Source organism: Phocoena sinus, chromosome 3 (genome assembly GCF_008692025.1).
Source record: "Phocoena sinus isolate mPhoSin1 chromosome 3, mPhoSin1.pri, whole genome shotgun sequence".
Taxonomy (NCBI): Eukaryota; Metazoa; Chordata; class Mammalia; order Artiodactyla; family Phocoenidae; genus Phocoena; species Phocoena sinus.
In genome coordinates, this window is record NC_045765.1 from 154,752,149 (window position 1) to 154,775,639 (window position 23,491).

General features: G+C 33.7%; 1 pseudogene; it reads left to right on the forward strand.

Moving 5' to 3' along the window:
- Positions 1 to 10,583: 10,583 nt before the first annotated feature.
- Positions 10,584 to 12,693, forward strand: LOC116751132 (annotated as a pseudogene).
- The last annotated feature ends 10,798 nt before the right edge of the window (positions 12,694 to 23,491 follow it).

The window sequence follows — 23,491 nt, forward strand, 5'->3', positions numbered from 1 at the left end:
TGAAATGTCAGTGGATTCCAAAGATAGTGTTATCAAGAAGAATGGGGTAGATCAGTGATAGACTGCAATCCTGGCATCCATTCTTTACCCCTTCCTGTGTTCAAATTCTTTGCATTTTAACGTTGCTATACCCCTCCTCCATGGGAGAGCTATCCCACCCAGGATGTGACTCTAGGGGCAGCCATGAAATTATTTTGACCTCTGTTTATAGGTAGATGGGACACAGGTAGAGACTGGAAAACAAAAAAAAAGAGAAACCCAAAACTAAAAAAACACTGCACAACTTCACCCAGGGCCTTGTTGTCTCCAAGGGCTGTAGGTAAATTTCAAGACATGTTACGTGTATGTAATTGGTGTTCCAGAAGGAGAATAAAAGAGCACAAAAGAAATCAGAAAAAAGATTTGAAATAATAATGGCCAAAAGCTTCTCCACATTAATGATATTCACCAGGCTACGGACTAAGGAAGCTCGGAGGAAACCCAGAGGATTAATAAAACAACAAACAAAAACACATAGACATATCACATTCGAACTGCAGAAAATCAACGGCAGAAAAAACCTTGAATAACAAAATAAAATGTCTTACCATAAAGGCCCAAGAACAAGAATTGCAGTGGACTTCTCATGAGAAGCCCCACAAATAAGAAGAGAGTGGAGTGAAATACTTAAAGTGTTGGGGAAAAAAACCAAACTAACAAAACTGGAATTCTATATGTAGCAAAATTATTCTTCTAAAGAGAAGGAGATAAAATGACTCTCTAGAGAAACAAAAACAGAGAATTTATTACTTACAGACTTGAACTGCAAGAAATGTTAAAAGGAATTCTTAAGGAAAAGAAAAATAATAAAGATGAAAAACTCAGATTTATATAAAGAAAGGTAGACCATTGGAAAAGGAATAAATGAAGGTAAAATAAAATATTTGTTTCATTTTTAAGTGATCTAAAATATAATTTTTGTTTAAAATAGTAACAATATACTGAGTGATATGTCATATGAATAAGTGAAAAGAATAACAATGTCATAAGAGCTGAGAGAGAGGAATTCAGAATATTCTACGATAAGGTAGCTACACTACACTTGAAGCACTTTAGTGTTATTTAAAGGGAGGCTTAGATTAGTTAAAAATATATATTGGGAGCTGTATGGCAACCACTAAAAATATTAAAAAGAAATATAATTGATATCCTAAGAGAGGAGATAAAATCAAATCATTGCATGAAGAAGTAAAAACTTTTTTTCTCATTGTATCCCTGTAATCTATAAATCTTATAGAATAGAGCAACATATATGTGTGAAATGAATAAGTTTATGAGTGAAAAAGTTACATGAAATTTGGTCAGCACTGAATGCTACGAATACACTTGTCAGATTTTTAGAAAGATTAAAATGACTGAAAATTATTAAGATAAATATTAGCGTTGAATGTGTAGAAAATTAACAAACAGAAACTTCAGTTAAATAGTTGGGAGACCAGAAGGGGAGCTCTCATGCCCTGAGGCGATAGCAGAGCCCAAGAGGAAGAAGGAAGACTTACTTCTTGGCAAGGACTCAGCCAATGAAAAACCATGGACTGTTTAAATATGGCCCTCCCAACTTCCCTTTCCTTTCTGTAATAGTGTTCTCCTTTTGCCATGCAGGGAATCTGCATGTGACTCGCCATGGTTGCAGACCCTGAATTGAAATTCTCTGTTGATCCCCAGCAAACTCATCTTTGCTGGAGAAATATGTGGCAGTCCATTTGTTTCAGGTCAACAAAGATTTAAAAAAACTTGCTTTTCTTTTATAAAGATATTAATGCAAGTATCCTACACACACATACACAAAACCATAGAGTGATTTGCTTAAAGCAGGAAAAACAAGATTTTTTTCTGTAGAGGTCAATATTTGTAGAGAAAACAACTGCACCTCTATTTCACAAACATTCATCAAATTGAATTTCTTAAATCAGTATTTTAGTTTTTTAATAATAGAACTGCAGTTATCATCATTGAAGATCAATATTTCACAGTTTTATATATCTTGAATTTTGTCAAAGCACTCAATTAACAGCAGGAAATTGTTTTCCTTTGATAGCATCATTTAAGTGTTTTTTTCATTTACATGTCTAACGTTGTTATTCTTACAAGATGAAATTAGTTTTCAAAGCTGGAATGAGATAATTATGTTGTCTGTGCTGAACTTCTTTTACAAAATATACATCTCTAAAAGAGTCCTGTAAATAACTTCAAAATAATAAAAGATTGGTCCATTACTAAAATACGTTAAATAACTTACCATTGATTTACTATTTAGTAAAATATATGTATCAGTCATCAGAACACTACAGATATTATTCTGTATGCAAAATAAATGGTTATAATTAGACTTTCTTTTGTCTTCTCATCCTTTAAATCTGGGTTTCTTTCTCTGTCTCATTTTCTATGAAAGTCACATAACACATTCAGTTTTCTAAGACAGATCAAGGCTTATCCCTCTCCTTAAACTCTAGCTGCATTGCCTCATTTGACAAAATCCATAACAAGGTACATGGTTCTGCAGCTGAATTCCATAAAACATAACTGCCACCACATGTAGAGGCTCCTGTGCTTTGGCATTTGCTTTCTCCCTAGGCTTATCTTTTGCCTACTACCAACTCATGCCCTGTTTTCCAAACATATGTATGATGTTTGTCCTCTGATGTTTGGTCTGTCCAACCATTGTTTGGAAGAGCAACTTTTTCCTCTAGAAGTTCTGTCTTCCTATTCCAAGACTGATTATAATTCAGCTTCAAAACAGTTTGATTTGCTCTCCCCCCTAACTTTTGGGATAGGCAAGCTATTCAAACTAGGCCTATTAAAATTCTTCCCTTGGAGGAATATGTATATTTAAATATTAAAAGACAACAACAGCAGATATACACAGACACACACATACATATATAAATAACTATATACATACCTATATACACATATAGGCACACATACACTGGAAAAAAAGAGAAATAAAGGAGTCCCTCTTTAGTAGTTGGAAATGTATATGAGTACCTGAAGCCTGAAGCTTATGCAATATCGAGGGCCCAATTTAAGAAAGGAATACACTTTTAATAACAAGACCCTAGAAGGGTCTTTTGTCCCTGAGGGCCACTGAAAGTTAAGTTTCATTAGCTGGATTTTAGAGATGATAAGTCATTCCTACTTTAAAATTCTAAAAGTCAAGGACACTGAAAATCTGTAATTGTAAACTTAATGAAATAATTGGACTCAATTGGCAAAATTAATACCAAATTGTGAATGTCTTTCTATCATATATGTACAGGTTAAATTTATATGTACAGCCTAAATTTAATCAGTTGGCAATGTTGCATTTATAATTATTTGATAGAATTAAATCAGTTTAGAAACATATCTGATAGTATTTGGTCTCAAATTTTAACTTACATTGCAGTATTTTGTGAATTAATGCACAAATAATTAAAAGACATCCTTTACAAATGAGTGTTAAGCATTTAATATTCATTAATAATATTGACCAGTTTAAGAACCAACTTAATTATCATCATGTTTAATTTTTAACCCCATCTTATATTTAACTTATCCAAGATCAAGCTGCTAATAATTTGCTGAGAATGGGCAGATGATATGGTTTCTGATTCTTTGCCCAGTACTATTTTTACTGTACTTCACAGTATATCTTAAATACATTTGTCATCACTGCAATATAATTGTTTTCTTAATATCTTTCTTAAAAAATCTAAACTTATTAACATTTTAAAATATATAACATTATAAACAATACATATATTTGTCAAAGTATACTTATGATAGATCAGTTCTGAAATAAAATGATTGCCACTAACACATATATTATGGGTGGCTGTCTAAATCTTAACATTGTGTTCTTAAAATGTTATCTTGCCTTCATATTTATTTATTTAAGCTTTTAAAACTCCAATAAACCACTGCATTTTAGTAATATATTGATGAGATATTTCTATATTTGAACAATGTCACCTGATTGAATTGCCAGGCTTTTTTCCAGTCTTCCATTTTTTCACAATATCTACTAAGCTTCCCAATTTCAAAATTTAGGAGAGCTGTTTTTTGGCTTTTTTGTTTTTTTCTTTTAATCAGAAAATGTTGGTACTGGAAAGGTCATAAATGAATACTTCTATAAGTACATTTAAAAATCAATTCTTAAAAAGTTAATTAACATACAGTACAAAAAATGCAATTTTGAAGCCATTTATTATATTGCAATTTTAATAATTCTTATTTTTCTTAAGAATTAACTCATTTTATGTCACTTTGCAAAACACATTGAGATGTGGATAGGTGAACGAGTAAGGAATAACATCATGTACTTTAATTACTTTATATGCTTTAAAGGCAAATTAGTGTTTGGTATTATAATATTGAAATAAATTTATTACCCTTTTATTAAACATTAATTCCTACAAACTCCTATAAACCATTTCTACTTTTGTACTAGTGTACAGCTTTCTCACGCTCTCTCAAGTTTCTAGAAAACTATAATTGCTTTATGTTAGTAAGTATAATATAAATACATTTACCATTAAAAGTTGATCAGAATATTTTCTATAAAACATATTATTGATTTTGGTGTAACAATGCACGCTAAAGAATTTCTTGATTACTCATTTTTCAGTGAATGACTCATGGGGTTTTTTGACGAGTAGATTTAAAGATAATATATCATTATACTAGTGAAATGCTAACAGAATATCCTCCTTTCAACAAGGACCAAGACATAAATATTAAAATTCTTTTCATAAACCTGAGATCTAATTAACAAATGGAATTGGGGTTTCTTTTTAAAATTATGGAAAAACACTAACAATCTGACACTATGTTCACAGTTAAGTTAAAAAAAAGATTGTTTTCTGAATTTTAACATTTCAAAAAGTAAGTGAATCAAGAGTGTAACTTTTAACACATAATACATAAAATAAAATTCTGAAATTGTAGTTCTACATGGTCATTAGATGATCCTTTTCAATTGTTGGCATATATCCCTTAGTCTAATTCGTTCATTTCTTCAATTCAACTGTCTTCTGACTTTAAGCAACAGTATATGAACTCATTGTTATTACCTAATTATAAGTATAGAAGATTTTGATTTTCTAGTTTGCACAGTGAAGAACCTTCTTCATGTAAAAACAGATATTTTTTAAAAATTTTGTAAAAGGAAAGTCATGTTTCTCCAGAAATAGTTGTCAAATGTTTGTGTGAATAAACATCATTTGAGGAGTCTGTGTAAAAAGCATGTTCTGAGACCCACTCTGAAAAATCCTAAACCATTGTACCTGAGTTAAGGGCCATAAGTCTGCACTTTTTAATGAGTACCTCAAGTGATTCTAATGTCAAACTCTGTATATCATGATGACTTATAATCAGAGAACTAAAATGATTTTTTAAACTTCTCCTGAAGCAGCTTTATGCTAGTAATTAGAAATGTTAGCAATTCACCATCCTTACAGAGAATAAGGACAATTTTAGCTCTTATGGTTCATTCTCGCTTTCCAAACAAAATCTGATATGGAATCATAATTTGTTCATTACTTCATTGATTTGATCAGTCAGTCATTGTCACTCTGCAGCTATTCATTTGGTACCTCGTATATTGAGACTGGAGATACAAAGAAGAAACTTCTTCATGAAGTTTGCAGTTTAGTGAGGAGAAACAGTAATGACATAAGTCAGTAAGACAGAGAAAGACAAATACTGGATGAGGTCACCTATCTGTGGAATTTTTCAAAAAAACAAACTCACTGAAGCAGAGATCAGATCTGTGGTTGCCAGAGGTGGGGGATAGTAGATGGTAGATTTGACGCTGGTCAAAAAGTACAAACTTAAAAGATAAATTAGCTCTGGGGTCGTAATGTTCAACATTATGATTATAGTTAGTGATACTGTATTATTGTATATTTGAAAGTTGCTAAGAGAGTAGATCTTTAAAGTTCTCATCACACACACACACAAATTGTAACTGTGAGGTGATGGATGTTAACTAATCTTATTGTGGTCATCATTTTGCAATATAGTCACATATGAAATCATTATGTTGTACACCTTATACATATATAATGTTGTATGTCCATTATATCTCAAAAGAACTGGGGAAAAGCTCTAAAAAATCCAACTGTAGTATGTACCATGAAGTGGGAATCAATCAGGTTTGTCAGGAAAGCAGAATCATTATGAGTGTTCTGGGATATATTAATTTTCTATTGCTGTGTAACAAATTACCATAGAATTATCAGCTTATAACAACACAGATTCCTTATCACACAGTTTCTGTGAGTTAAGAATCTAGATATAGCTTAGCTAGTTTTTCTGTTCAGGGTCTCACAAAGCTCTAGTCAAGGTGTCAGCCAGGCTGTCTTCCTTTCTGGAGCTTGTGTTTTCTTCCAAACCCCTGTGGTTGTTGGCAGAATTCAATCTCTTGCAGCTGTAAAAATGAGGCCCTCAGCTCCTAGAGGCTGTCCACGGTTTGCTTCCAAGTTACTTCCTCCTTAGACAGTCTTGTCATAACATCTTGTCTCCTCAAGACAAGCGGGAGAGGATCTCTCTGCAATCAGCTAAGACAGAGCCCTATATAATGTAACATAACCAAAGGAGTGATAACCACATTGACTTCACCATATTCTATCGATTAGAAGCAACTCAAAGTTTCTCCTGAATTCCAGGCATTTTCTGCACTTCTTCCATTGTAAACCTATGCTCCTCTATAAAGTCAGAATAAGCCACTTCAACCAGTATGCTAACCTGCTTCTTTGCTTGTTGGTCAACTGGTCTGAGGATCCCAATATGCCCAAGTGGCACCTTCAACTAACCAGTTTAAGGAAAACGTTATTCTTCCATTAATCCTACCTCCATTGGGAAATAACATCTATAAAACAGCAGCCAACATTGCAAGATAGGAAACAAACCTTTTGCTGATGGATTGATAGGGGTAATAGTAAGAAGGTTCGCTTACTTAACACAATATGATCCATAAGGAGGCGATATACCCGCTAAGCAAATTGCCACATTTGACAATTTACAGTGAAAGAAAATAACTAGATAAGATTATTGAGACCTCCATTGTCCATAATTACCTGAATTTAGTCAGAGATAAAGAACCATGATGAGAATTATGGAAGTCATGGATATTACAGGAGTGAGGGGCTAAGAAGTAAAGATCGGTTGAATGAGTAGACACAAAGACAGACTAACAACACTTCATGAAGCATAACACAGATGAGCAAATTGGAGCTTTTGTGGGGGAAGTTGAGAACCCAAGCATATCCCTGCCAGCTCCTGGAGAAGACTATGGAGTCTCTTGCTACAACCAAATTTCTGGGGTCACTATCACTCATGAAAGATCAGCACTCAAGATGCAGAGTCCTGGGCTAAGCAGTGGTGAGTGAGACTCAGCTGAAGCCCAATTGGCAATTCTCTGTTCATTACCATATCTGACCTCAAAGACTTACAGAGTAATAGTGGCCACTTCATTTCCATCATTTAAATTATATGCAAGGTCCTCTTTGGGCTAACTCTATATACAGTGACAGAGACTCTGGGAAACATACTTCCCAGCTTCACCAAATTAGCAATGGTTAGGGGTTCTGGATTTAGTAAATAAAAGTACAGGAAACTTTGTTAAATTTGAATGCTTGATAAACAATTCTTTTTTTTTAGTATAACTATTGCATGGGACTGATACCATACTCTATTCTACTCCACACTGCTACTCTGACTAGTATTTTTAGTATTAAGTATTTATTTAGTATTATTGAACCATGCAGTATTTGACACAAACTATACTAAAAGAAGTATCTGTTGTTTATTTGAAATGAAAATTTAGCTGGATTCCCTGTATTTTGTCTGACAATGCTAACAGCACAATTTAAAACAAATTACCTGGAAGAGAATGGGAGCTGTAGCTGCAGGGGTAGACAGGTTGAGGTCAGACTATAAAAAAATCTCAAAATCCATATCGCTGCTAGTATTCAAGATTTTTTCATTTATGTGTTCTCATTTGAGAACACCTTCATAACAGCTTCACAATTTTTTGATTAAATAATTAGAAGTTATTTAGAAATAATGAAATAGATGATAATTTAGTTGTTTACATTAAGACCTTATGATAAATTTTTCCTTTATATTAGATTGGCTATAAATATTTATTACCACTTACAACAAGCATTCACAGGGATCCTTTAATATGTTGATATCATAAGTCCTATATCTACCACAGAAACACAATTTCAAAAATTAGTACCAGTGTTTGCATTGAGGAGTTATATTCACAATAAAGATTTGTACAAAAAAAGTAGGTAACATTTTTATTTAACTAGCTCTTAACAGGATATATATATAGTATATATGTATTATAAAAACTATAATAATTAAAATTTTAAAAATCCATATGTCCAAAAGAAACCACAACAAATTGTTGGTAATGTTTCCCTTCATAATTGAGAATGCACTGAATAATCTATACTAATTCTATATTTTAATTCTTAGATTACAATAATATTATATGGTGGTTGTGGGATGAATTGTGAGATTGGTATTGACATATATACGCTAATATGTATAAAATAGATAACTAATAAGAACCTGCTGTATAAAAAATAAATAAAATAAAATTCAAAGAAAAGCATATTATAATAGGTCTAAGACATTTTAAATAATTGTCCAACTCCTGAAAGTGTAAGGATTACTCCTTATTGTCTTCCATTTTTTATATCTAATATTTGCCCCAAAAGAACATGATTTATCACATTATTTTAAGAGTTTAATAAGAGTTTAAGAGTTTAATTTTAAGAGTTTAATAGCAATATAATATCTGCTCTTCCTATAGTAGAAATATATTAGTTCAAAATACATAGATTTTATGTAATTATAAATCATAGTTAAGTTTTGTTTTATATGAAAAATTCTGAAATAGCATAGAATAAAGCATTCTTATGCTTTTTATTTTTATGGCATCTTACTAAAGAATATAGGCTATATGCAATGAAATTTCTTTAAAATAATAGATTTTGTAACCTGTCTGTCTATAGTTCTACCACACTCAAGAATATAATTGCAGAAAATAAATTTGCATACTAGAACCACTTGCGGCAGTCTTAATCTGTGTGGCTGGTGCCTTACAATTTAGTCATAGTCAGGAATAACTTTCTTCAACCTTCTTACCCCTGAAAGCATTCCACTGACATCCTTTTGTTCTGTTGAAACAGGATTGGCAATGTATGCATTATTTGAAACAGCTCAAACCCGCCCTCATAGAAGAAGTTGCAGATGCCCTTTGAATATTTGGCCCTAGATGTCCATCACGGTAGGCAATTAATTTGGTACATTGTTACTATATTCAATTCTCGGTCTTTCTGCCAATACTGCCAGACAAATATTCTAATTAATGCCAGTCAAAATGGTGATTTTGTGGTATGAACATTTTGAGGACTAAAACACATTTAAATACAAATTTATACTACATCAGTTTCAAAAATATCTAGCAGATGGCAATTTGAATTGAATATCCATTTGACCTGGACTTGGGCCTCATGCCCAAGATTCAAAATTTTTCAAAATTTATGAGCAATATAGACAAATTTAGTCCTTTTTAAGATTTTTTTTATCACACCATATAATTCCAGGTTATATTAATGTTATGTTGAAGGAATTTGGTTTGAAAACTTATCTTTCCTTTTGTAAATGATATTAGATTGTTTATTGAAACTTTGTTTCTATGTAAGGATCATTGAAACTAACTAATAGGCACTTGAAATATTGATGCTACATCCAGTGAAATTTAACAGAAGAGTATATCTGAACTTATATGAGTTTATATACCTGGAAGCATAGAAGTACTGACCCTGTTTAATTTTTTTAGTACCAGTTGTTTATTTCAGTTATCTTCTCATCTCTATAATGTTCACAATAATAGTCTGTAGGTCTCCAATATTATATGACTGCTTCTAATTTCACAGAGGGATGTGGCTTCATGGGCTAAATCAATTTGTAATGTATAGCCTTCTGGTAAGGGCTATGAATTTTGATGCTAATTGCTAGATATAATTTCAGGGTACTTTTTATCAAGGATCATCTTAGCAGAGAGACTAAAGTCCAAACTGAAACCACATTTGTAGAGTTTTAGTAGAAACAGTGTCATAGGCAAAAGAAAATGTTATCCAAATGAGAAAATAATTGTAAAGCTGGTGTTTTGAGAAGAAGAGAGAGAGATAGAGGATTTTAAACAAATTTAAAAGGTACTTAAAGAGATGGCCCAGGGTGAAGGGAACCTATGTTCTAATCCTACTTCTTTGACCTGTGAACTTGGGGCCTGTAGTAGACAGAGGCCTCCCTCAAGAGGTTCAGATGCTAATCCCAGAGAAAGACTTGATAGACCATTGCTGGCTTTGAAGTGGAAAGGGATCTGTACTTCCAGTTTCTGGCCTGACATGTAAAGAGCGTTGAAGTTCTCACTCCCTCCTCAAAATAAAGAAAAAGCTGAAGAAACTGAATATCAACTTTTCTTAGATCTATAAGAAAAGTAAGGTCAAGGATAAATCACTGCCCTGAAAGCTGGAGAGATGGATACCAAAAATCACAGCTTTCCAACACCACAGTCAAGAGCAAAAACCCAAGCTGGAGCCAGAACCTATGGGAACACTTCAAATGTTATTGACAAATTGCCAAAGGTGCAATGTAAACTAGCTTGAAATCAAAACAACAGGGGCCAAGTTTGGGGGAACACAGCTCACATTTATGAGTTTTACCTCCAGGATCCTTACCAGCTTCTCACATTGAAGATCAGAGAAAGATCCCCTTAGGCTTCTTGTAGTTGGGAGAGGAAAAGTAACCATTTTGAAATACTCCCGAACATTCTGTTCGCTTTATAAAGAACTACACTCAAAAGAAATGGGCTTCCTGGGGGGCGCAGTGGTTGGGAGTCCGCCTGCCAATGCAGGGTACGCGGGTTCGTGCCCCGGTCTGGGAGGATCCCACGTGCCGCGGAGCGGCTGGGCCCGTGAGCCATGGCCGCTGAGCTTGCGCGTCCGGAGCCTGCGCTCTGCAACGGGAAAGGCCACAACAGTGAGAGGCCCGCGTACCGCAAAAAAAAAAAAAAAAAAAAAAAAAGAAAAGGAACTATTTTACCAGAGCTTACCAACTTTGGGAAAGGGAAGTTACACCCTTACTAGCCTTCTCACCTACAGAGGGAAAAAGTGTTGAGAAGCACTGTTGAAGTCACAGCCTCAGATCTCATGCTCACTAAAAACCTGAGACCTAATCATAGGATTACAGGATGCTCCCCCAACCCCACACCTTACCCCACAGAGACCAGGCTCCTGTATAATAAGAGACTACAACTAAAAGGACTGCAAAGCTCAGACCCTTTTTAAGAAGACAAGCAGGAGACAAAACGAAAGACACTAGAGTAAACATTAGCCTCTAATGCATACAGCTTTAGCAAACATTAACACAGTTTAACCTCTTGCCACATAAACTTAAAACCTCCCACTAAAGGCCTGTTTACTTCAGTACCTTTTTACCCAATACATCATGTGTGCTTTCAACAAGATATTATAAGCCATGCTAAGAGCAAACAACTAAACAAATGAATGAAAAACCAAAATCAAACAAATAGAAAAAACCAGTTCAATAGACAAAGTGAGCATCAGAACCCAGACTGAGGTATAGCAGAGATTTTAGAATTATTAGACTGGGGATTTAAAATAGTTATGATTAGTATGCTGAACTAACAGAAAAGTGGAAAACATGCAAGAACTGATGAGTAACGTAAGAAGAGAAATGAAAACCCTAAGAAAAAAGTTTTAAATGCTGGAAGTCAGAAACTTCATAACAGAAATGAAGGGTGCCCTTTGGACTCATCAATAGATTGGAAATTACTGAGGAAATAGTCAGTGAGCTAAAAGACATGTCAAAAGAAACTTCGCAAACTGAAAAGCAAGAGAAAAATGAAAAAAAATCAAAAAGTACATCCAAGAGCTATGATACAATTATAAACAATGTAATACATGTAATCCAGAAGAAGAGAGAAAGGGATGGAAAAATATTTGAGACTCCCAGGCGTCTGAGGAAGGGAGGGTGGCGGCAGCGGTGCTGGTGACTGAGCGGAGCCCAGTGACAGGACGTTGGTGTTGGTATTAGGAGACCTGCACATCCCACACTGGAGCAACAGTTTGCCAGCTAAATTCAAAAAACTGCTGGTGCCAGGAATGATTCAGCACACTCTCTGCACTGGAAACCTTTGTACCGAAGAGAGTTATGACTATCTCCAGACTCTGGCTGGCGATGTTCATATTGTGAGAGGAGACTTCAATGAGAATCTGAATTATCAAGAACAGAAAGTCGTTAACTATTGGGCAGTTCAAAATTGGTTTGATCCATGAACATGAAGTTATTCCACGGGGAGATATGGCCAGCTTAGCCCTGTTGCAGAGGCAGTTTGATGTGGATATTCTTATTTCAGTACACACACAAATATTTGAAGCATTTGAGCATGAAAATAAAGTCTACATTAATCCAGGTTCTGCCAATGGAACATATAATGCCTTGGAAACAAACATTATTCCTTAATTTGTGTTGATGGATATCCAGGCTTCTACAGTTGTCACTTGTGTGTACCAGCTAATTAGAGACGTCCTGAAAGTAGAACGAATCGAATACAAAAAATCATAAAGCGAGGCGTGTCCTGATGATTTTTCTGTTGGGTTTCTTTTTTGTTTTTCATTTCCCTGTTCAACTCAAGTAATTAATCGTTTAAGAGCCACAAAATTGTATCACTTTTATAATATTTTGCAGTAAAACATAATCTCGTCTTCTGTTAATACAATGTTCTAAGCTTCTTGTAAACTATAAGATTATATTTAGTTTAAGTATATGATTTCTATGAAAAAATGTCCACCACACAGTAAATGATCATATGTTAAGAAAAATTTGTCCTTGTAAATATCTTCATAGTTGATATTTGGAACTTTATTACCAAAGTAGTGCATGAGGGGAAAGAAACTAGATTTTCTTGTAGACATTCTTCTCTTCTCCAGTAATAAACAGTTACCTTTCATTTAAAAAAAAAAAACTTGAGCTCAGGAATTTCCAAAATTAATGAGAGACCAGAAACCACAGATTAGGGAAGCTCAGAGAAAACTGAGCAGAATAAATAACAACAAATCTATACCAAGGCACGTCATATTCAAACTGCAAATAAAACAAAGACAGGTGAAAATCTTGAAATGAGCCAGAGGGGGAAAACACACATCCTACCTACAAATGAGCAAGGATACGAATTACATTAGACTTGTGTTCGGACACCATGCAAGTAAGATATTTAAAACATTGCAAGGTAAAAACCCACCAATCTAAATTTCTGGATTCAGTGAAATTATCCTAAGTGAAGAAGAAATAAAGACTTTTTCTGACAAAAATTGAGACAAAATGTTGCCAGTAGACCCACTTTGCAAAAAAATGTTTTAAAAAGTTCTTAGGAGTGAAAGAAAAATACTACAGTTCAGAAACTTGGATCTATATAAAAAAGGAAAAGTGGTAAAGAACAAATTCATAAAGATAAAGTCTTTTAGTTTTCTTATTGTTAATTGATCTAACATAAAAATTTGTTCAAATAGTTATAGCAACAATGTATTTGCAAATTATAGTTTATAGATCAGTAAAAAAATGACACCAATTTTATCAGAAACTGGAAGAAGAAATTGGGTATGCTCTGTTACAAGGTACATGCACCACCTGTGAGGTGGTACTGTGTTATTTAAAAGTGGACTTAGGGCTTCCCTAGTGGCGCAGTGGTTGAGAGTCCGCCTGCTGATGCAGGGGATATGGGTTCGTGCCCCGGTCCGGGAGGATCCCACGTGCCGTGGAGTGGCTGTGCCTGTGAGCCATAGCCGCTGAGCCTCCGTGTCCAGAGCCTGTGCTCCGCAACGGGAGAGGCCACAACAGTGAGAGGCCTGCGTACTGCAAAAAAAAAAATTAAAAAAAAAAAAGTGGACTTAAAGTTGTTATAAATGTATGTTGCAGACTCCAAGGGAACCAGCAAATGAAAAATAAAAAATGACAAAAAGAGTATTAGTCTACAACCTCTAGAGGCTTAAAAAGTCAAAGAAACATATTCTTCTATAAGACCGAAAAAAGAACTGTCAAGACCTTGATTTTAGCCCATTAGGACCCATGTTGAACTTCTGACCTAAAGAATAATAAATAAATAAATAAATAAATAAATTTGTGTTGTTTAAATCTACTAAAATTGAGGTAATTTGTTGTAGTAGTAATAGGAATTTCATACATGACCTTTGGCAAAATACTTAGCATCTTTCATACAATTTTCCTTTGTTGCAAAATGAGTGGTGAGATTCTTATGCAAATTCCTATATTTGCAGTATTGTTAGAAAGAGTTCTAAGTTTAAAAATTCTTTCTTTCTTGTTTCCTTCTTTCTCTCTTTCTTTTACTTTCCTATTCTCCTTCATGCATTTCCTTCCAAGACTTATTTAGCATCCTAAGTAAGATACTGTTCTCGAGAGCTAAAAACAAATACATCGGAGAAAATTACAATATAATAAAAGTCAGAAAAAGTTATTATAGATAAAATTATAATTACATTAGAAAACTGCAGTCAAAAAATAAGGTGGGAACAAATAAGACACAAATCTAGGTCAACACTCCATAATTCCATCGTACTCCAAAAACAGCATTTTTATTAAAAAAAAAAACCTTAGCATAATATTGGGGTTGTAATACTATGAAAGACTGGAAGGACTAGACTATCTTTCCAATTTGCTCTTAGCTTTTCTTGAACAAAATTGAGAACACAGATTTCTTTATTTTGCAACCATAATGGCAGAGGGGAAAAATTAGCAGAGGAAGAGACTTCATAATTATTAGACAAGTCAGAAGATGCATGTAAAGAGACGACAACAATGTACAAATGCTATCCAATAGTACTCTCTGCAAAGATGGAAGTATTTTATGTTTGTGCTGTTGAATATGGTATCTGCCAGTCACATGTGGCTATAAAGCCTTTGAAAAGTGGTTTCTATGACTGAGGAACTAAATTCTTAATTTTAACTACTTTATTTAAAATTTAAATCCCTATACATGATGAGTGGCAACTGCAGTAAACAGTTGAACTCAAAAATATTAATGATGATTAACTAGATCATGAAACTAAAATCTCAAACTATGACTCTTCATATGCTTATATCCCAGATGAATTTTCTCAAAATGAAATATTAAGTTGTATATTTCCAAGGAAAAGATCAAGTATGGTGTTCTTATCCAGTTAGTCATTCACCAGGAAAACTTTATCAGACATTATACTGTGAAAGGATCTGGAACATTCAGTGTTGCTAAAGGGACACCAGATAGTACTCTTTCATCTCTTGTGATATTTGAATGCCAGGGTTTACTTGTTACAAAGAAGTCTGCCCATCTCCTTATGAAAAATTGTAATGATTTTCATTACCCTTTATGCTTACTTATAAAAATGTATTTATAATATGACTTAGATGTAAAAAAATACGAGTCCATTGGATCAGGATAGAAAATGGTAACAGCTATTTTTCTTGGTATACTATGGATTAACACTCTCTTTCTTCATGATACGGTAGCCATTTACACTTTTATTCTAGTTTATAATTTCATATAAGCTTTAACCACTAGAATATGATATATCTCCTCCATAATAAATTTTTTAAATTCATGATAGCGCTTTCATTAAATACACTTTCTCATGTATGATAAGTTTCTCTCATTACAACATGGGAAGAATATTACTTAGGACACTGGCTACAAATACCTAATTAGAAATAATAATATAAATTTATGCTAAAATTAAAAGAGATTTCCCACAATTCTTTTAATTTATGATTGTCGATCAAACAAGTAAGAACAATTTCAAATGACCAATAAAAAGCCTAACTAAGTGATGGAAAAATAGAATCCATTATTGGGACTCTATGCTACATTTTTAGAGGCCTGATACAATAGTGACAAAGGACAAGATGTTTAACCCAGCAGTTCTCAAACTTTTAGACCTTAAAGTTTATTCCACAGAAAAAATGAAATTAGTATTTAATGAACTAAATTTTAGGAAGTGTGGTTCTGGTTTCTCTATGTTTGCAGCAACCTGTATTTAAAGCGGCACTCAGAATATGTCTGCACCATGCCAAAACAACTAATCCAGTCAAACTGAGGTGACAGATTAATATGATTTTCACAATTACCAATTTATTAATTTATATATTTATTCCTTGCACCTAGTATGTGTAAGTAATAAGTAGTGGCACACAAAGTTGGAAGAGTGAGTGATTTTGACACACTTTGAGCACTGAATATTATTTTCCTTTTTTAAAATTAACTTGGCATAACATAATTATGCAATATAACATAATTATGAGATAAATTAAATTATTTTTTATTTATCCCTGGGTCTCTCTTGAAATGCTTCAGTGTTATATGCCTAGAATTCCTCACAAATGCTGATGTCATATGCATATTTATAATATATGGAAAGATAATCATTTTCCTCCTTTTAAAACATGATGTAGGAAAGTGAAGCAACTTCTGTCAGTCTGTTTTTCTGTGAACTTTATAGGTAAGGATCACTAAGCTCCATGGATGGAATATTTGGGCTAACAGTAATGGCACGAACGTTGGTGTATAGGTAATCAAAGGACAAATTCCTTGTGACACTCAGTCATCACTGTATATGTTACTCAATTTATGAATTCTGCAGATTTTTTTTGAAGAGGATATTAAAGTGGAGAAAAATATAAATAAATAAATAAAAATGGAGGTGAACTTTCTTCAATTAAATTAGAAGTTACATCTCCATGATGTTCATAATCTTCAAAATGCATTAATATATCAGATCGAAAAGGGTCAGGGATATAAAAGCACAGCTCCTAGTACCCAAGTTCCAGAGCACAGAGCAGCAGAAGGAGTTGAGGTGCAGGAGAGAAAAGGAGAAAGCATAGAGATGCTATCTTTATTGTCTACAATCCCAAATGTATTGTACTATATACATATATATTCCCTTGGCATTGATCTCCAGGACAGGACAAAAAAGGGAAGAGAAGAAAGAAATAGCATGCATCCCAGCAGCTGTACACAGAGGCAGCTCAGGAGAGACAAATATACACTAAATCACCATAAAAAATGTGAAATAATAGGGTATTACTGCAAGGCAGTCTGACCTCCTGCTCACCCTACAGGGACAGAAGAAGAACGCTGAGAAGGGATGTGCACCCAAGGGAGGTACCTCACACATTTACAGAGAAATTCATTCACAGTCACTGTATTATCATTTAATCAATTTTCACAGTTATTGAGAGAACAAATATATATTATTATATTCTTTCACTGCACTCTGAGAATTTTAAATTATATTTTCATTATTTCTTGATTGAGAGTCAAAGTTTTCATATTTCCCAATGTGTACACACATATATATATATTCATTTTATAAATTGGAAGTCTTAAAACAGTTTTTAAATACTATCATAACTACTTATTCCATATATATATACATACATACACATTTATATTCTAAATCAATTTTGTATTAAATATAATCTATATACATAATCGTTTCTTTCCCTTTCTCTCTTTCTATATATAAAATCTTGATCTGTCAACTGTGGGTTATAGAAGATAAATAAATTTAGAGCAATAAATAAATAAATGTTGGAAGTTAAGTGATGAACAATGGTAAAATAGGCAAATTCAAAGAAAGCATGCTACTCTTGAAATGAATGCCTGATAATGTTATCAGAGGTTGAAAGCATTAAATAATGTAAAGAAATTACATTATAATGCTGAAAAGAAAATGATCTGCAATTCACCATTATACTATCACTAATATTTTGTCAAACCACGTAAAACAAAATCTCACAAAATATAATAATGTACTGAAATAAGCACAGTATAGCAGTAAAAAATGTTCATATCTTAACCCTCGAAAGATGTAGTATATAAAAGAAAAGATGTATAGGATAATGACACAGCTCAATGCACACACACACGTACACACAAGCACTTACATACATATGGACACATTCATGCTCTCTCTCACACATACACACACACACAATAATCATGCATTATTTTCACGTAGAAAATCTCACTATATCCCCAAATAGGAATAGTACAAACCAAATTCCTTGATCATTAAGCAATAAAATAAGGAATATTTTTTAAAAACCTCATATTCTAAGATAAAAAGAAGAAATAAGGAAAGAATCAACAAAAGAAAGAAAAGCGAACCAAAGAATTAACAAATCAATGGAAAAGGAAGGAAAGGGAGAGAGAAGAAGGAAGGAAGGAAGGGAAATTGAACATTATTGCTGACAGAATTACAAAAAAACAGAATAACAAAAAATAAACAAAAAACATTAATTAAGGGCTTCCCTGGTGGCGCAGTGGTTGAGAGTCCGCCTGCCGATGCAGGGGACGCGGGTTCGTGCCCCGGTCTGGGAGGATCCCACGTGCCGCGGAGCGGCTGGGCCCGTGAGCCATGGCCGCTGAGCCTGCGCGTCCGGAGCCTGTCCTCCGCAACGGGAGAGGCCACAACAGTGAGAGGCCCGCGTAACGCAAAAAAAAAAAAAAAAAAAAAAAAAAAAAAATTAATTAATAAAGAAAATTTTGCAAATAAATGACTAGAAAACAATAATATAAAAAGATCATATTTTTCTGATAAATAGGAACACTGATGAATAGATAAGAGCTGATTTTTTGAAGAAAATATCAGAAACTAATACATTCAGAAAAAAATTAAAAACACAAATATACAAAATTATAAATGAAAAAACACCCAAAATCATAGAGAAAATTTTAATAGTTATAAATTATTTTACTGAATCACATGCAAATAAATTTGAAATGATGATCTTACAACTGTGTCAAATTTTTTAAAATAAACTTAAAAACAGATAAATAAATAACTAAACCTAAGCCAAATTATTATGTGGTAGAAAAAATAAAGATAAGTCATCAAAGAACTTTCACTGCAGAAACACCAAAACAATAATTTTGAGGATATTTAAACAATGGGTACATGCTTCCTACACAAGTGAAAATGATTCCACACCTTTGGTGATGACTCTCTTACTAATTTACACATGAGCCAGTCTATGAACTACAGCTACCAAGTCAACACTGAGATATTCAGAATTTCTCCCCGACTTCTTGTGATCATGTCACAGATCATAAAATATAGAAAGCCAAATGATTATTTTTTCAGGATGACAAAAACTAAAAGGTATCAATTGTTATTCTGATATCACAGAAAGTAAAGTAACTTAAGGCTCTTATTCTGCCCAGGTCTCATAGTTGAAAATAGGCAGAGTCAGACTCAAACCCTGGTCTATTCAACTCCAAAGACTTTGTTCCTTTCATTGTTTGTGAACTTTAAAGAAAATGAGTTATTATTTGAAGCAAATTATAGAAAAAGTTTCTTCACATGACTCCAAAATAATAAGCTAGTTTGCTAGAAAAACTCCATAGGTTTGTTTTGCTTTGTTTTTGCGTATTTCATAAAAATGTATATAACGTTTGTAGATAAAAGTGATTAGAACATTTAATTGATTTGTCAAAAATAAAAAGTCAGGTATTCTTTCCTGCAGTGACTAAAGTGGATATATACACATCAAAACTAGCGGGATAGAAAGATATGGGGAATAAAAAGACCCTTGAGTTTTAAACATAAAGTTTTTATTGCCAAGGTTTTAATTACTTTTGTGATGTTGGGAGTCAATGATTGTGGATATCAAATGACATGCGGTCTAATACCTTTTTAAAAAAATGTTTGGAGGAGGAGATTTCTCTCTTATTCTTCAATATTAGTGATTATAATTTCATAACAATTATTTTCCTTTACTTTGTGCTGAAACCTATAAAAATGGAACACCCCTCCCCCAAATATTTTTAATGAGAAAATCTAAAAAGTGTTAGAACTTTCGTCATCTGTTTTCCTCCTATTTACTCCTTATTCTCTTTACTTTCCAGTTTTTGACTGTGGCATATGAAAGCTTTTTCCACCAAAATTATTACTGTTAGCCTTGGGGATAAGTTGTTTCTTTCCTCGACTTAGACACAGTTCAATCTAGATACTCTAAGAATTGTCGTGTTTTAACTTCATATTTACTGAATTGTTCAAGGTTGTTTTATTTTCATGCTCTGTTTGTGTTTATAGTTTGTTCCAAAAGTGAAGACATTTCTTGTATTTTATATTTGTTACATTCCATGAAGCAGCATCATTCCAATGCCATTTCCTTTCTTTGTTGATGGTATTTCCTTCTAAATGACTTTCTATGATGAGGTTCACATACCAAAGTGATTTCGTTTTGTTGTGTTGATAATTTGCATGAAAGAAACCTATGAAACATTGATGGTAACTAGGTAATTCTAGTGACTATAGCTAGCTCACTCTCATTCCTGTAGGTTTATTATACAATAAGTACTATATCCTTTTATGAAGGAGTATGGCAATATTTGTCTTAAAATGAAAAATGCAAACCTATAAGCAGGTTTATTTAGTCGTGTGGTAATATTTAAATCAATGTTATCTATCTGTGATGTTTCTAACTTCATAGAATGATTCAAAACATTTCACACAGACAATGAGCCAGCCAGAGCTGATAACATTCATTTGACAACTAAAAATGAGTTACTCTTTCGGTACTTCTAAAACTGCTGAATTTATGATTTTTTAACTTCATGACCTAGTTTACATACATCATTGAAATGTAACCTCAGGCCATGCAGTCAAGTTTTCTTTCTTTTGATAACTGTTTGTTAATATCTCAGTCTGCCCAGTTGCTTTGGTCACATTGGAGTTAATATGTGTTTAGGTCAGAGCTGCCACATTTGTTAACTGCGTGCGTTAGTCAGTTTGGATTAAAATCCATTTAAGGAAATGGCTTGTTCTACTACAGAGTAGACCTTGTAAGGACAAAGACATGGATAGATATGTATGAATCATTTCAGGTAATTCTATTGATTCTATTCAATTTGCTGTATAAAGTTTGTGGTTTCAACTTATTTTAAATAAAATATTTTCTGCCAAATGTCCAATGTTCTGAATTTTGAACATCAGCATATTAATGCCACTCATTAATGCCCCAGAAATATAAGAACTGAAAAAAAATCTCAAAAAATTCAAAAGACTGTTCCTTGAAGGCTCACAAGGAATTGCTAACAGCAACCCTCTAAAGACTTCTCTGGGGAAAAAAATGATAGTTATCTGTCAGAGATTTATACTCAAAATATTTCCTAATTAAGTTTAATCAATAATCTTTTAGCCCTCCTAGAACAAAATGTATTGTTAAATAACCACTCATTCCAGAAAGTCTCCTATTATTTTTATATCATATTCTTGCATGGCTGAATAATATTATTTTACTTCAAATTTATTACTTGTTTCCTGATCATGTGTGATTTTTGTTGTCAGAGTTAGTGTTATATATTAGAAAAAGAATGGAAACTGGAGTCAAACAAATCTAGGGTAAAATTCTAGCTGCACTAATGTCTAGTTGAGTAAATTTCAATCAAGTTCTGCAATCTTTGGTTAAAAATATGCATGGATTATTTCAAGCATTAAATAATACAGTGTCTAGGGTTCATAGAACCAGTGTCGTACTTAACTGGAACTCAATAAATTTTTCTTTATCCCATCTTCTTATGCTCCTCTCACTGGTATTACTCTACTTCTCCTAAAAATCATTTTATATTGTCCATTTCTTGAATTATATTATTTTCAATGTCCAGTCCTTCTCTGAGAACTTGTTGCCCTTGCTCTCACTGCATGGATCAATCCTTTATGATAAGCAAGTTGATCTACGATGGCTCAGTACAAAAGGTAAAGATTTTATGAAGACTTCCAGAAAAAAAAAAATCTTAAATACATTCATTCCATAGAGGATATGAGATGGAATGATGCTTTAAGAAATTTCAAGTATTGTCATCTCTCCAGAGACTAGTTTTATGTCCCACAAAATAGCAGCAACACATTTCCAACATCACTTTAACAATCACTGTCTCATTTGACAATCATCCCTGTGCTTGCAATTCTTATCCCTGAGAGGAGGGGATAGAGGTTATTTTCTTTTCCAACAATAGCAAAAAGGTTGATACTAACTTTAAGGCTCAAGGTAGACTCACTGATTTGTCTACTCATCCAAAAGTTAGCTTTTCTTTCCCTCCTTGAACAGCCTCTCTATTGGTATTTTCAACATAAGTTCATATTCCACAAAAGAGGTTTTGGACATCTTTCATATTAACTATTAGGATAGTTTAAGTCTTGCTGTTCCTTAGCAAAACAGATTTATACTCAAATTAGATTTGAGTATAAATATAATTGAGATATCAAAAAAAAGATACATATAATAAGAAACAAAGATAAGAATCCATAGATGCTCAATTTTCTAATTAGACTGCAATGTCACTTTTTGGTATGAGATGTGAAAACCTGAACTTGTGTGGTATAAGACTGTAAATAAAAGTTTCAAAATATAAGTGAAGGGAGTTCCCCTGGTGGTGCAGTCCTTAAGAATCCACCTGCCAATACAGGGGACATGGGTTCGAACCCTGGTCCAAGAATATCCCATATGCCACGGAGCAGCTAAGCCCATGTGCCACAACTACTGAGCCTTTGCTCTAGGGCCACGAGTCACAACTACTGAGCCCACACTCCATAACTACTGAAGCCTGAGCGCCTAGAGCCTGTGCTCCGCAACAAAAGAAGACACCGCAATGAGAAGCTCACACACCACAACAACGAGTAGCCCCTGCTCACCGTAACTCGAGAAAGCCCGTGTGCAGCAATGAAGACCTGATGCAGCCAAAAATACATAAATAAAATAAATTTATTACAAATATATATATATTGGCTTCCCTGGTGGCGCAGTGGCTGAGAGTCCGCCTGCCGATGCAGGGGACACGGGATCGTGCCCTGGTCCGGGAAGATCCCACATGCCGCGGAGCGGCTGGGCCCATGAGCCATAGCCGCTGAGCCTGCACGTCCGGAGCCTGTGCTCCGCAACAGGAGAGGCCACAACAGTGAGAGGCCCGCGTACCGCAAAAATAAAATTAGAAAAAATTTAAAAAAATATGTATATAAGTGAAATATAAAATAACTGAAACCTTCTCAAATTAGAAAGGCAATCAATAATTGCCCAATTTTAAAGCCAAGGACTAAAAAATTATAAGATATGTTTAGGGCAAGTAAACCACAACCTTGCCTTTCATTCCTTAGACTAGTCTAGAGTTATGGGAATGTTCAATTTTATACGTTTTTTGGAAATTCATTTCATTACAATCTTGCAAACTACACAGTGGAAATCAGGCTCTAAAAACTACCAATTTTTTCCGTGAATCCAAATTAGTTTCAGAGCAGGTGATGAACAGAAATAAAGAGGAAAGTCCTTTTCCATCAGCAAATGTCTCTAGACAGTCAAACATAATGAGAAATCA